Source organism: Rousettus aegyptiacus, unplaced genomic scaffold, assembly GCF_014176215.1.
Source record: "Rousettus aegyptiacus isolate mRouAeg1 unplaced genomic scaffold, mRouAeg1.p scaffold_m13_p_3, whole genome shotgun sequence".
Classification (NCBI taxonomy): Eukaryota; Metazoa; Chordata; class Mammalia; order Chiroptera; family Pteropodidae; genus Rousettus; species Rousettus aegyptiacus.
Window position 1 is genome coordinate 142858722 of NW_023416306.1, and position 12822 is coordinate 142871543.

General features: G+C 32.5%; 1 pseudogene; it reads left to right on the forward strand.

Annotated features, from left to right (window-relative positions):
• Nucleotides 1-11500: 11500 nt before the first annotated feature.
• On the forward strand, nt 11501-12600 carry LOC107519542 (annotated as a pseudogene).
• Nucleotides 12601-12822: the final 222 nt, after the last annotated feature.

Below are 12822 nucleotides of genomic sequence, written 5' to 3' on the forward strand. Positions count from 1 at the left end.
ATATTATATTATAAAGCTACAATATTCAAAAGAGTATGGTACTGACATAAAGATATACAGAAAACACCTTTCATGCATATTGTCAAATGATCTTTGACAAGAGTGTCAAGACCACTTAGTGAGGAAAATACAGTTTTTTCAAAAAATGCTGCTGGGAAAAAGTGGATATCCACTGTAAAAGAATAAAGTTGGACTTTTATCTTAAACCATATACAAAAATTAACTCAAAAAGAATTAAAGACCTAAATGTAAGACCTGAAACTATAAAATTCCTAGAAGAAAATCTAGAGGAAAAGCTTCATGACAATAGATTTTTTTATATATGACATCAAAGCACAGACAACAAAAGCAAAATTAGACAAGTAGGACTACATCAAACTTAATATCTTCTGTATCAAAGGACACAATCAATAGAGTAAAATGGTAATTGATAACAAATAAGAATAAGAGAATAAGAGAAAATTTTTAAATCACATACCTGATAAGAAGTCAATACCCAAAATATATTTTTAAAACTGCTACAACTCAACAACAAAAAAATAAAATAACCCAATTTTAAAATGGGCGAAGGACTTTAATTGACATTTCTCCAAACATAATATACGAATGGCTAATGAGTATATGAAAAGATGTTCAACATCACAAATCATTGGAGAAATACAAATGAAAACCACAACGAGATATAACTCACACGCATTAGGATGGCTACTATTGGGAAAGGTAGACTTGTACCTGTAGTCTTTCAACCCCTACTCAGCTCCATGGGCGTTGGGCCCAGAACACTTTGTAATCAAAAGATAAAGCCTATGCAGGCTTATCACCTTGTGTGGGAATAGCTTTCCCTGTTTAAAACTCAATGAATGCTCTTCCGTTTTGCTTAATTGTGCTTGTCAATGGCCCTCTGGCATGCCTGCAGCTTTCAGTATTTCAAACTCCATGTGGGAGGAGTCAGGGTCCTGCCACTGCCGCAAGAGAGGGTTGCACGGAGGCAAACTGCTCTGCATGGGCTGTCAAGAGAGACTCACTGGCCAGGTGGGACCATTGCCCACTACTGAAGTTGGTCTTGCTCTGTCTATTCCCTACGTAAGTTAAGTATTATTTCATCCAGTTCTTGACTGTGTTGTTTTCCTTGGTGACTCTGACGCTAAGATGCAATGGCCAGAAGTGTTTAGAGTCCTCCCCTGGGTTTGGTAACCATTGCGTGGTACTCTGCTGGGCAGCGGCTACTATAAAAAACAAACGAACAAAACATAAAATTAACAAGTATCGTTGAGAATGGGGAAAAATTGGAATCCTTGTGCACTGATGGTAGGAATGTAAAATGGTACAACCAGTATGGAAAACAGTATGAAGTTTCTTAAAAATATAAGAGAATGAGATTATGCCATCTGTAACAACATGGATGGATCTAGAGGATATTATGCTGAGTGGAGTAAGTCAGACAAAGAAAGACAAATATATGATTTCACTTGTCAATATTTTTCTTTTATGACTAATTTTTTCTTTTATGGTTAATACTTTGTGTGCCCACTAATAAACCTTTGTCTATCTTAAGTTCTCTAAGATACCCTCTTGTTTCTTCTAGAAGTTTATAGTTTTAGCTTTTATATTTAAGTCAATGATACATCTCAAATTAATTTTTGTGACGTGCATGAGATTGAGGTTGAGGTTCATTTTTTTCCCATGTATTTATCCCTTTGCCATGGCACCATTTGTCGTAAAGACCTTCTTTACCTTGGTGTGTGGCCTTTGCAGCTTTGTAAAAAAAATCAAGTGACTACATATATGAGGATCTATTTCTGGATTTTCTGTTCTGGTCCACTGATCTATTTGTCTGTCTTTATGACATGACCACATTGTTTTTGTTATCATAAATTTATAGTAAATTTTGAAATTAAATACTGTCGGTCCACCAGCTGTGTTCCATTTTTTTCCCCCAACATTTATATGTTTTTCCAAATAAATTTTAGAATCAATTGTCAACTTCTAAAAAAAAAAATCCTGTTGAGATTTTGATTGGGATTGAATTGAATCTATACATAAACTATGAGAAAATTCAATTTTTCAATCTATAAACATGGTACATATCTCTCTACTTATTTTGGTCTTTTAAATTTTCCCTGTGAATTTGTTCTTAGTTTTCAGTGACAGGTCTTGTAGTAAGTACTTAGTTAATTAAAGTCTTATTGAATTAAAGTCTCTTTCATATACTACCAACATGTGGTCTAAAGCCTCTGAGCATTCCTCAGCACCCAGCCATCATTCTATAATTCTATCTCCATTACTCTGTTAAACCACATTTTTCCAGCCATCAATGGTTTTATTACTTCTAAGTCCTTATTTTCTCCCTTACTTCTCTGTAGCTGTTAAAGCCACCTACAACCTCCCCTTGGAAATGCTCTCTGCACTTGGCTTCCATTCTAGTGCATTATTCTAATTCTCTGCTAACTTCTGAATACCCAGTCTAAATCCTCTGCCTGTTTGCCCCCTAACCATGAATATTCCCTAAGATTCAGCACTCAACTTTGTCTTCTCTTCCACTTACTATTTCTACCTCACAGAACCAGTGACTCATAACTTAAATATAAATGCAACTATCTTTCAAGTGTACGATTTCAAAATTTATATCAATATTTTTCCATCCATCAATCTTTTGTGGAATGAATGAGAAATAAACATTGTTAGCACTAACCTTTTCTCTAAACTTGAGTCATATATCTCCAACTGTCTTCTATATTTTTCTAGTAAAACAGACTCAAAATCATGGAGTCATCACTAAGGCCGCTTTTAAATGTCACAGCCAATTAGTGAGAAAGGTTTTTCAAATCTTTTCTTTGAATACTTTTCACCTGTCCTTTCTTTCCCCTTTCTAGTCAACCCTTTTGACCTTGCATAGAAATACCTTAATATTATAATTGTTTCCTAACATACTTTCCTATTTCTGGTCCTTTACCACCTTCAATTCAACCTTCACACCATTGTTTGATTAATTTTTTAAAATCATCACCTTTATTTTGTCGCTTCCCTACTCAAATGATCATCTTCAGTGATCACTTGACTTTGAATTCCTTAACGCTTACCCCTCCACATTTGTTAAATCACTTGCCCATGATTTTATAAATGTATTCTCTATGATAATCCTACTTTGTCCTCTCAGATTTATTTCTATACCACTCTCAATTTGTTTTAAGTATATTCTTTTTATAAGTTTTCATCTCTTCTTCAAAAGTTTCTTAGTTTTTCTTACCCATTTATTTTTCCAAATTAACTTTAAAACATGTTATTCAATTATTTAAAAAATTTGTTGGAATTTTATAATTCCATCAAATATATAGATTTATTTAGAGAGAATTGAGATCTGTATAATGTTGATTTTTTTTAATCTAAGAAAAAGCAACTTCTATCCACTTATTCCAGATTTCCATGACTCTATTAAGTTTTATGGTTTTCTTCATGTGATGATATTTTTTATCACATCATTTCCTAAATATTATATACATTTTGTAATTGTTATGAACAACTTATTTCTTCCTTTCCGTCTTCCTTCTTTCCTTTCTTCTTTCCTTCCTTCCTTCCTTCTTTCTTTTCTTTCTTTCTTTCTTTCTCTCTTTCTCTATTTCCTTTTTAATTTATTGACCTCAGTTTTGAAGAGAATCTCAAACAAAAAAAGTACTTTCCAGATAATTTTGTAGATGTGATTACATACAGATATAGAAATAAAGATATATAGATGGTGTGTGTGATTTGTTCTTTTTTTAAATAAACGAATGTAGAAACTTTTTCTTTCATTATGTGTACAATACTTCTGACTCGGTATTTGGACTCCCAAACCTAAATAACAGGTTATATTCATTGAGAGTTTGTGCAAATATTCAGCTATATTTATTTCATTCTATTTCATGTTACTGTTTTTTTCCTTCTTCTGTTAAGGAAAATTAGAATATTTCAATTTTAATGAGTTAAAAAGTATCCCAGGGTATTCATTTTCTTCAGTGTTATTTACAAAGAATAAACAAAGATAGTGTTGAGAAAAGATTTAGCATGTTTTATTTAAATATACTCCTAAGTAAACAAAAAGAACTAACTAATCAAAAACAGATTTACAAATATAGTGGACGATTTGGTGACAGAGAGAGGGGAGGGGGCTTGGGAGGCTGTGAGAATAGGCTGAAGGGTTAAAGAAGTACAAATCAGTAGTCGATAGATGGTCACAGGGATGGGGAGCACGGCATAGGAAATGCAGTTACCATTAATGTAATAGCTGGGGGGAGGGCCAGAGGAGAAAAAGGGCAGTTAGTGGAGATCCTTTTATAAACTATTTAAATATCTAACCAATGTACTGTATATTTGAAACTAATAAAATAAAATTTAAAAAATACATATGCTCCAAAGTAAAGATGTATAAAACAGTGACTATAAGAGAAGAAATATTTAAATAAATATATCGGTTCTTGACTTTAATTATCTCATTTGTCAGTACTGAAAAAAAAAAAAGAAACACATCCTGTTAAATTCCCTAACACTAAAATTTGCCATCAAAGCCATAGGCAATTGCATACTACTGGGTGCACATTATAGCAATCTAGAAATAGTTGTTAAAACACATATACCTCAGTTCTGCCAAGAAGGAGTCATCCCAGTCCTACTAGGTCCTCCCTTTTGCAACTGAAAAGTCCTGGACATCCACAACAAACAAAGAGAGGAAGTCTCTGAAAGAATGTAAACTCTCTAGGAATGTGGGGACTCAAGGAACAACATGGTGTTGAGCTCCTGAGCTTCCTTGTTTCCTTCCATATATCCTAGACAAGGCCCTACAGAAGCTTCCAACCTGAAACCATTAACAAGCATAAGCAAAACAAACAAACAAACAATTAACAAACAAACAAAACCAAAAACAAACTTGCCGGAAAAATCTGTTCCCTCTAGCCAAAGGACTGGATAGTATAACAACAGAAAACATGGGCAATACTCATCCTCCTCCAGCCAAATACCAATGGGAAAACCCCACTCCTCCTAAAAATGTTCAAACAGCCCATAGGAGGGTACGAAAAATGAATAGAAGAATCAAATAGAAAACAAATAATGAAATGACAGACTTATGCCAAACACGCTAATTATTATTTTAAATGTAAATAGTTTAAATACGACAATTAAAAGACTGAAATTGACAGAATGGCTAAGACATCATCCAAAAATATGCTGTTTACAAGAAATGCACTTCAAATACAATGGCACAGGTAGATTTAAAGTGAAATAGAGATCTAATCACATCAGCAAAATGACGGAAGAGGGAGACCCGATTCCCCCCGAGAAACATAGATTTAACTATGATATGTTACAAAATACCTTTATGAGAAGTCCAGAATCTGGTTAAGAAGTTGCAGTACCCCCGAAGAGCAAGGAATTGAGATCAGCTGTGCTGAAACAGGTAAGAAAAGCAATTTCACTTCAGCTGGCATTGTAGGGAAAAGAGAAAGTGAGGCAAACATCTAATTCTGTGAGCCTTTCATTGCTGGAAATCAGTTAATACAAATCAATTAATGTGATATAACACTAACAAAATGAAGAATAAAAATTATATGATCATCTCAATACATGCAGAAAAAAAATTTGACAAAATTTAATACCCTTTCATGATAAAAACTCTCAAAATATTAGGTATAGAAGGAATTTATCTCAACACAACAAGGTCTACATATGACAAGCTCATAGAAGTTTTTAAAGTTTTACTTTGATTCTTTGAGTTTTATTCTTTAGAAATTTTGTTATTTTTAGCACTGAAATACTAAAATATCTTTGAAGTTATGTTTGTTGAAATTTTATAAGGAAGAATTCTATGTAAGCCTGAAAGATAGAGACAATCATTAATGGTCCTTACTTGTGATTAATCCTTTGGATTAAAAGAACTTTTACCCAGGAATTGTATCTAACATGTGTTCTGCAAAGCACCTATCATGTTATGTTCATTTTTTACTCTGACCTTAACATATTTGTATTTGACTGTAGAAATCAAGTAAATTGAACTTGCACAGAGTTCTTGACTAAGAAACAAATAGTTTAAATATTTTTTGATAAAAACTCTGTAAAAAATAGAAAAACACAGCATATAAATATTAATTTTTAAAAAAGCAGGAACAACTACATGAACAGAAGATAGACTTCAGAGCAATGAAAATTACAAGAAACAAAGAGGAACATTACATATGATAAAAGGATCAGTCTACTAGGAAGACTTAATCTTAAATGTGTACACATCAAATGACAAAGCCTCAAAGCCATGAAACAAAAACTAATAAATAAAAGGAGAATTAGACAAATCCACAATTATATGTTGGGAACTTCAACATTCTATTCTCAGCAATTAGTACTAAACAAATACCAGGTGGAAAATCAGCAAGAACATATAAGACCTGAACATCACAATCAACCAATAAGATCTAATTGAAATATATAGAACAATCTACCTAGCAATAGCAAACTAAACATTTTTTTTTCTAGTGCCCATGAAATAGTCACCAAGATAGACCATATCCTGGGCCGTAGAACAAAAATGAACACACTTAAAAGAATTGAAATCATACAGAGCATATTCTCCAACCATAATAGAACAAAGTACAAATCAATAACAAAGACAATAAGAAAATATTCAAACACTTAGAACTAAAATAACACACTTCTAAATAATCCATGGGTCAAAGAGGAAGTCTCAAAGAAAAATTTTAAAATACACAGAATTGAATGAAAGTGAATATCCAACATATGAAAATATTTGAAATGCATATAAAGTAGTGCTGAGTATTAAATGCTAATATTAAAAAAAGAGAAAGATCTCAAATCAGTAATCTAAGTTCCTACCTCAAGAAACTAGAAAAAGGAGACAAAATAAACTTAACACAAACTGAAGAAATAAAATGATAAAGAGCAAAAATCAATGTAATTGAAAACAAGAAAGTAGAGAAAATCAATAAAATCAAAAGCAGGATCTTTGAAAAAAATCAATAAAATTGATAAATCTCTAGCAATACCAGCAAAGATTACAAGGCACAAGTCACCAATACTATTAATTAAACTGAAAATATCACCTCAGATCCTGCAGCCATTAAGAGGAAAATAATTATTAACCAGGGTTCTCCAGAGAAACAGAACCTATCAGATGTGAATATATAGAACGAGATTTATTTTAAAGAATTGGCTCACATGATTATGGAGGCTGGCAAGTCCAAAATCTACTGGCAGGCTGACAACCCAGCATAGAGCCAAAGCTATAGTTCAAGTCTGAAGGCAGTCAGGTTGGCGCCCAAGAAGGAGCTCATACTGTGGTCTAAGTCCAAGCTGCCTGGTATGGTCTTTCTCCATGTACAGGCAGGTCAGTCTCTGAGCTACTCAGGCCTTTAACTGATTGTATGACACCCTCCCACATTATGGAGGGCAATCTGCTCAAAGTCTACCAACTTAAACATTAATTTTATTCAAAAATATCCTACAGAAACATCCAGAATAATTTTTGACCAAATATCTGGGCACTGCAGCCCAGCCCAATGACATATAAAATTTACCAACGCAACTTAACAACTTTATGCTCATTAATAAAAACATAAAAGCAATGAACCAATTCTTCGAATATCACGAATTACCAAAACTCAGCCAAAATGAGATGGAAAAACTCAATAGTCCTATAAACATTAAATAAATTTAATTTTAAAGCTCCTCCAGAAGAAACCGTTAGGCTCGGATAAATTCACTGGAGAATTCTACCGGACATTTAAAAAATTAACACCAATTTTACACAATCTGTTCTAGAAAGTAAGAGAATGGAATACCTCCCAACTCATTTTATAAGGTGAGTACTACACTGATACCAAAGTCAGACAAAGACAGTACCAAAAAGGTAAAAATTACAGAGCAGTATCTCTCATAAGATAGTAATGGCCCGTTAATGCCGATCTTGAGAATTTCTCCCATAGAATAAAACTATCAGAGTATAAAAACATATACATTTACTGAATTTGTTTCTAGTGACAAAACCTAGAAACTAAGTGACTACCCATCAGTTTGGTAGTGGTGGAATATTTATGATAAATAGTATTATACATCCATTAAAAGAATGAATTAGAATTATACCATATACTTGAAGGGATTTTCACAAAGTAAGAAAAAGAAGAAAAATGTGTCTAATATTAATATGTCTAAATTATTTTATGCATAACATATCAATATAACTGTTGAATTATATTATATATTATATATTAAAATAAATACTCCCACATTAAATTTACCAACTATATATATCTTAATATAATAGTGGGATGAGATATAGTAAAGGATATACTATTTTTTCATGAAAAAATTAGAATAGTTAGTTAATCTTGGAAAAAAATGACCAGGCATTTCTCAAACTACTAGGTTAATATGTACTAAATTTAATATCACTTTCTTAGACAGATATAATGTTAATCTGAAAAATTTTACCTCCAGTTCCTTGTAATAGCTGATTCACTGGTTTCAAAAATAACCTACCCTCTAGCAGTTCTCATAGTTGGCTCATAAAAGAAAAAAAATAATAACATTTAAACTATTTGCTTATCAAAGTAAATCTGGATACATTTTGTGTTATTTTTCTTATGTGATTACTATATAGAATTTGTACGTATATAATACAAAAGTATCCTTATTAGTGTTTTATAAACCTGTGCTTATTCACATTATAACAAAAAGACAAGCGTTTTTGCAACCAATACAAAGACATAGTAAGCATTGACCATCAAATGTCATCTCTCATGTATTGATAGCCCAGAGAAAAGGTAACTGTATTTGAAGTCCTGGAAAAAATTGCTAAGCCTTCAGCATTCCCTTGTCAAAGTAATCATGACTAACAAGAAGCAATAAATGACAAAAATCAGGGGTGCAAATAGCTCTTTTATATTACATCAGTACTTACAATTGATCTAGCCACTGTGCTTTTTCTCTAATGATCTTAATCCTGAAGTTCCATTTTCTTTAAGAACTCTTTGTGAAAAATACATATAAGTTCCCATAATATTCCAAATAGTTATTCTGGATTGGCCTTGGTTTTACAAACAGAAAAAGATCATGAAATATGTTAAATTATGTAAATGAAAGATTCTTTTAAACAGCTTTTTTTGTATTCTTCCTCATTATCTAAACCAGAGAATACAGCTATGTTTATGGGTAGGTAAAAATATTTAAGAAGTAAGATGGTAGTGGTATTCATCAAGAAAGCTAGCACATCAGTGTACTTTCTATAATCTTTGTTTTATTTCAGACCACTCATACCTTCCAGAAAGGAATTATTTTTCTCCTAATATATATATTTTTAAAAGACTTGCTGCATAGTTACAATTTTTCTTTTAATATGGTGTAGGGGGAGGCTGCTTTATTATTCAGTAAAAGATTTCCCTAGATTTTACTGGCCTGTAAATTTCAGTAGTTTTCAAAAAGAATTTTAATCATTTATTCAACAATAATTTATAGAGTATTATTATGTGAAAAATCCTGTGCTAAATGTTTTGGAGATAGCAGTGAAAAATACAGATTTGCTAGAACCTCAGCTTTTGGAACCTATAGTCTAGTGGCACATACAAACATTAAATAATTAAGTACATAATTTTTTATATAAGTAGAATTGTAACATTATATGAAGGAGGTGTGTAGGAAGTTATGAGTGGTATCCTAGCAGTCTATGGGAAGGGAGAGAAGGCCTCTTTGAAGAGGTGACATAATTCAGTGAGAATAGTGGTAAAAATGTCGATGGTTCTAATCAGACCTGAAATTAAATCTATAGTTTCTTTTGCATTTAAGCTGGTGTTTAAGTTGGGTGTCCGTTGCTTACATTTGAGAATTCTAACATACCATTTAATGTCAAATAAGATGGAAAATCACTTTTGTTCAAGATATTTAAAGAAAAGATCATTATTCTTGAATTTTAGGTTGCTATTTGAAAGTTTACATTGCTATTTGAAGCTATTTTCAAATTGCAATTTATTTTTTTAGGTAATTTTTTTCAAGTTCATTTCCTAAAGAAAATGTAATAATTCAATGTTGATTAATATTAGAACTATCTTTTCGCTTAAAAAAAAAAACAGAAAAACTATGCTTTAGATTGAGCTAATTGTCTATTAAGACATATTGTCTATTAAGACAATTAAAATTGTCTATTAAGACAACTTTAAAGAATATTTAAGAATAATTTTCAAATTATCATCTGCACATTAACTTTACCAAGAGTATACTACATGCTACATAGTAATTTATTGATTTACCTATTTTTTGATTACCTATTAAGAACCAGGCCATAGGGATGTGAAGATTAAAGACCAAGTTCCTGCTCTCAAAAGAGCTCATATTTAGGACTATGAGAAAAGTTCTCAGGAAAAATTATATTCTATAAAACAGTAAAGCTAGATACTGGTGACATAAAAATGATTAAGATCTAGTCTTTGATCAGCAGGATTGACTAGCCTGCTGCCATTGTTAGCTCATACCATTCACCTGGCTTTCAACAGATATTTACTGAACACTTATGAGGGCTAGATACCCCGCTATATTCTTTCTGAGTCACCAGTAGCAAACAAATTATATATAGTCAAGTAGGGAAGATGGGATGTATTCAAGAATTATAAAAATAAGGCATTATTCCAATCTGGGATACCAAGATATCTAGAGCATAATCCTTGTCCTTATGGAACACAAAGTCTAATTTTACAAATGGATAAATGATAAGTGACTATTTTAAAAGCTATGCTAACAAATATGAACAAAATATTTTTGGAGTATACAAGAAGTGCTGAGATTTACTTAGTGAAATCAGAGAAGGCATAGCAGAGGTCTCTTTGAGCTGAATTGTAAAGGATAGGGAAGGAGTAAACAGCATATAGGTGGTATTTTAATTAATGAAAGCAGATGAACTTTTTCTCTCCATAATTCTCTAATCACAAAGAAAAAGATGTACAATAGTTTATTAATTTTGTTTTTGTGGATATGGAAAGTTAATTACATTTCTATTTAATCTATCTGTTAGGGATACACTCATAAGTTATTCCCATTGTGTTATATTAAAATGTAGGAATAAAAAAATTTTGTATTATACTCTCAACTGTGTTTGAGACCATCTCGGTTTATGTATGAATAAACTCAGGTTCTTACAGAGATGCTACTATTTCTGTGGAGGGTTAATTATTTTTTTTTAGCTCGGATAAAATACACTATGTTTCCCCTCTCATCTTTCCCTTTCATTCACTATGCTCCAGCCACGACTGACTTCCACCTCCTAGAAATGCCAAATTACTGCCTCAAAACTTATGCTCATTTTATGCCCATTATCTAGAACATTTTAAGTATTTATGAAAGTTTTGTGTACATTAACAGATATCTTGAATTACTCATTATTAGGTTCTTGGCCTTGAGAGCTGCTCTCGGGTTTCAGTTGCTGGGAGGGCACGAGGTACTCTGAACCCATTTCCAAATGCTTCTGAAAGTCAAAATGTAGCAGCCGTCCTCACAAGCTAAGCCCTTCAACCCCAGTAGCCCTGGAGTCTTCTTTGCTGTAGACATCGGAGGCAAGCGAGTTGATTAAATTGTCAGAATTGTTTACAGATATTGTACCCAAAACTGCAGAAGACGTTTGTGCATTGTGTACAAAAGAAAAAGGCATTGGACCCACCGAGAACCTCTCCATTTCCAAGGATACCTGTTCCACTGAATTATTAAGAAATTTATGATTCCGGGTGGAGACTTCTCTAATCAAAATGGGACAGATGGAGAAAGTATTTATGGTGAAAATTTGAAAATGAAAATTTCTATTATAAGCATGACCAGGAAGGTTTACTGAGCCTGACAAATGCAGGCTGCAATATAAATGGTTCTCAGTTCTTCATCACAACAAATCCAACTCCTCATTTGGATTGGAAACATGATATTTGGCTAAATAATGAAAAAAGAATGGATGCATCATGAGTTCTAGAAAAAGTAGAAGTGAAAGGTGAAAAAATGGCCAAATTGTGCATTATTGCAGAATGTGGAGAACTGCAGGAAGGGGATAATTGGGGGAATAATTCCAAAAGACAGTCCTGGCAACAGTCATCAAGATGTCCCCAAGGATGCAGATGTAGATTTAAAAAATGTAGTAAAATACCATTAATTAAATAAGACTTAAAAAACACTGGAAATACTTTTTTCAAGTCCCAGAACTGGGAGATGGCCATTAAAAAATATACAAAAGTTTTAAGACATGTGGAAGATTCAAAGGCTGTTATTGAGAAAGCAGATAGATCAAAGCTGCAACCTATAGCTTTAAGCTGCAGGCTGAATATTGGTACTTGTACACTGAAGGTATCAAATTGGCAAGGAGGAAGTGACAGTTGTTTGGAGGCTCTTCAAATAGACCCATCAAACACCAAATACCGTAGAACTCAAAGATAACAAGGATCCAAAGAAGACGATCAAGCATTGGCTGATCTTAAGGAAGCTCAGGAGATAGCACTGGAAGATAAAGCCAACCAAGCAGAACTGCTGAAAGTCAAACAAAAGATACAGGCTCAGAAAGATAAAGAGAAGGCAGCATATGCAAAAATGTTTACTTAATAAGGAATTCAGTTTTGCTTAAATATTATACATTGATTGTATAAAAGGAATAAGAAAATTGAAGGGGTTTTGTCTATTATATATAACTCTTAATGTGTTTCCTTTGATACTTCTGTTCCCCATTGTTTACAGTGTAGGAATATAGATATGAGTCTACTCTTAATAAAAGTGTTACAAAATACAAAAAAAAATATTAGTAGACTATTTTTCCTATTGAGATTC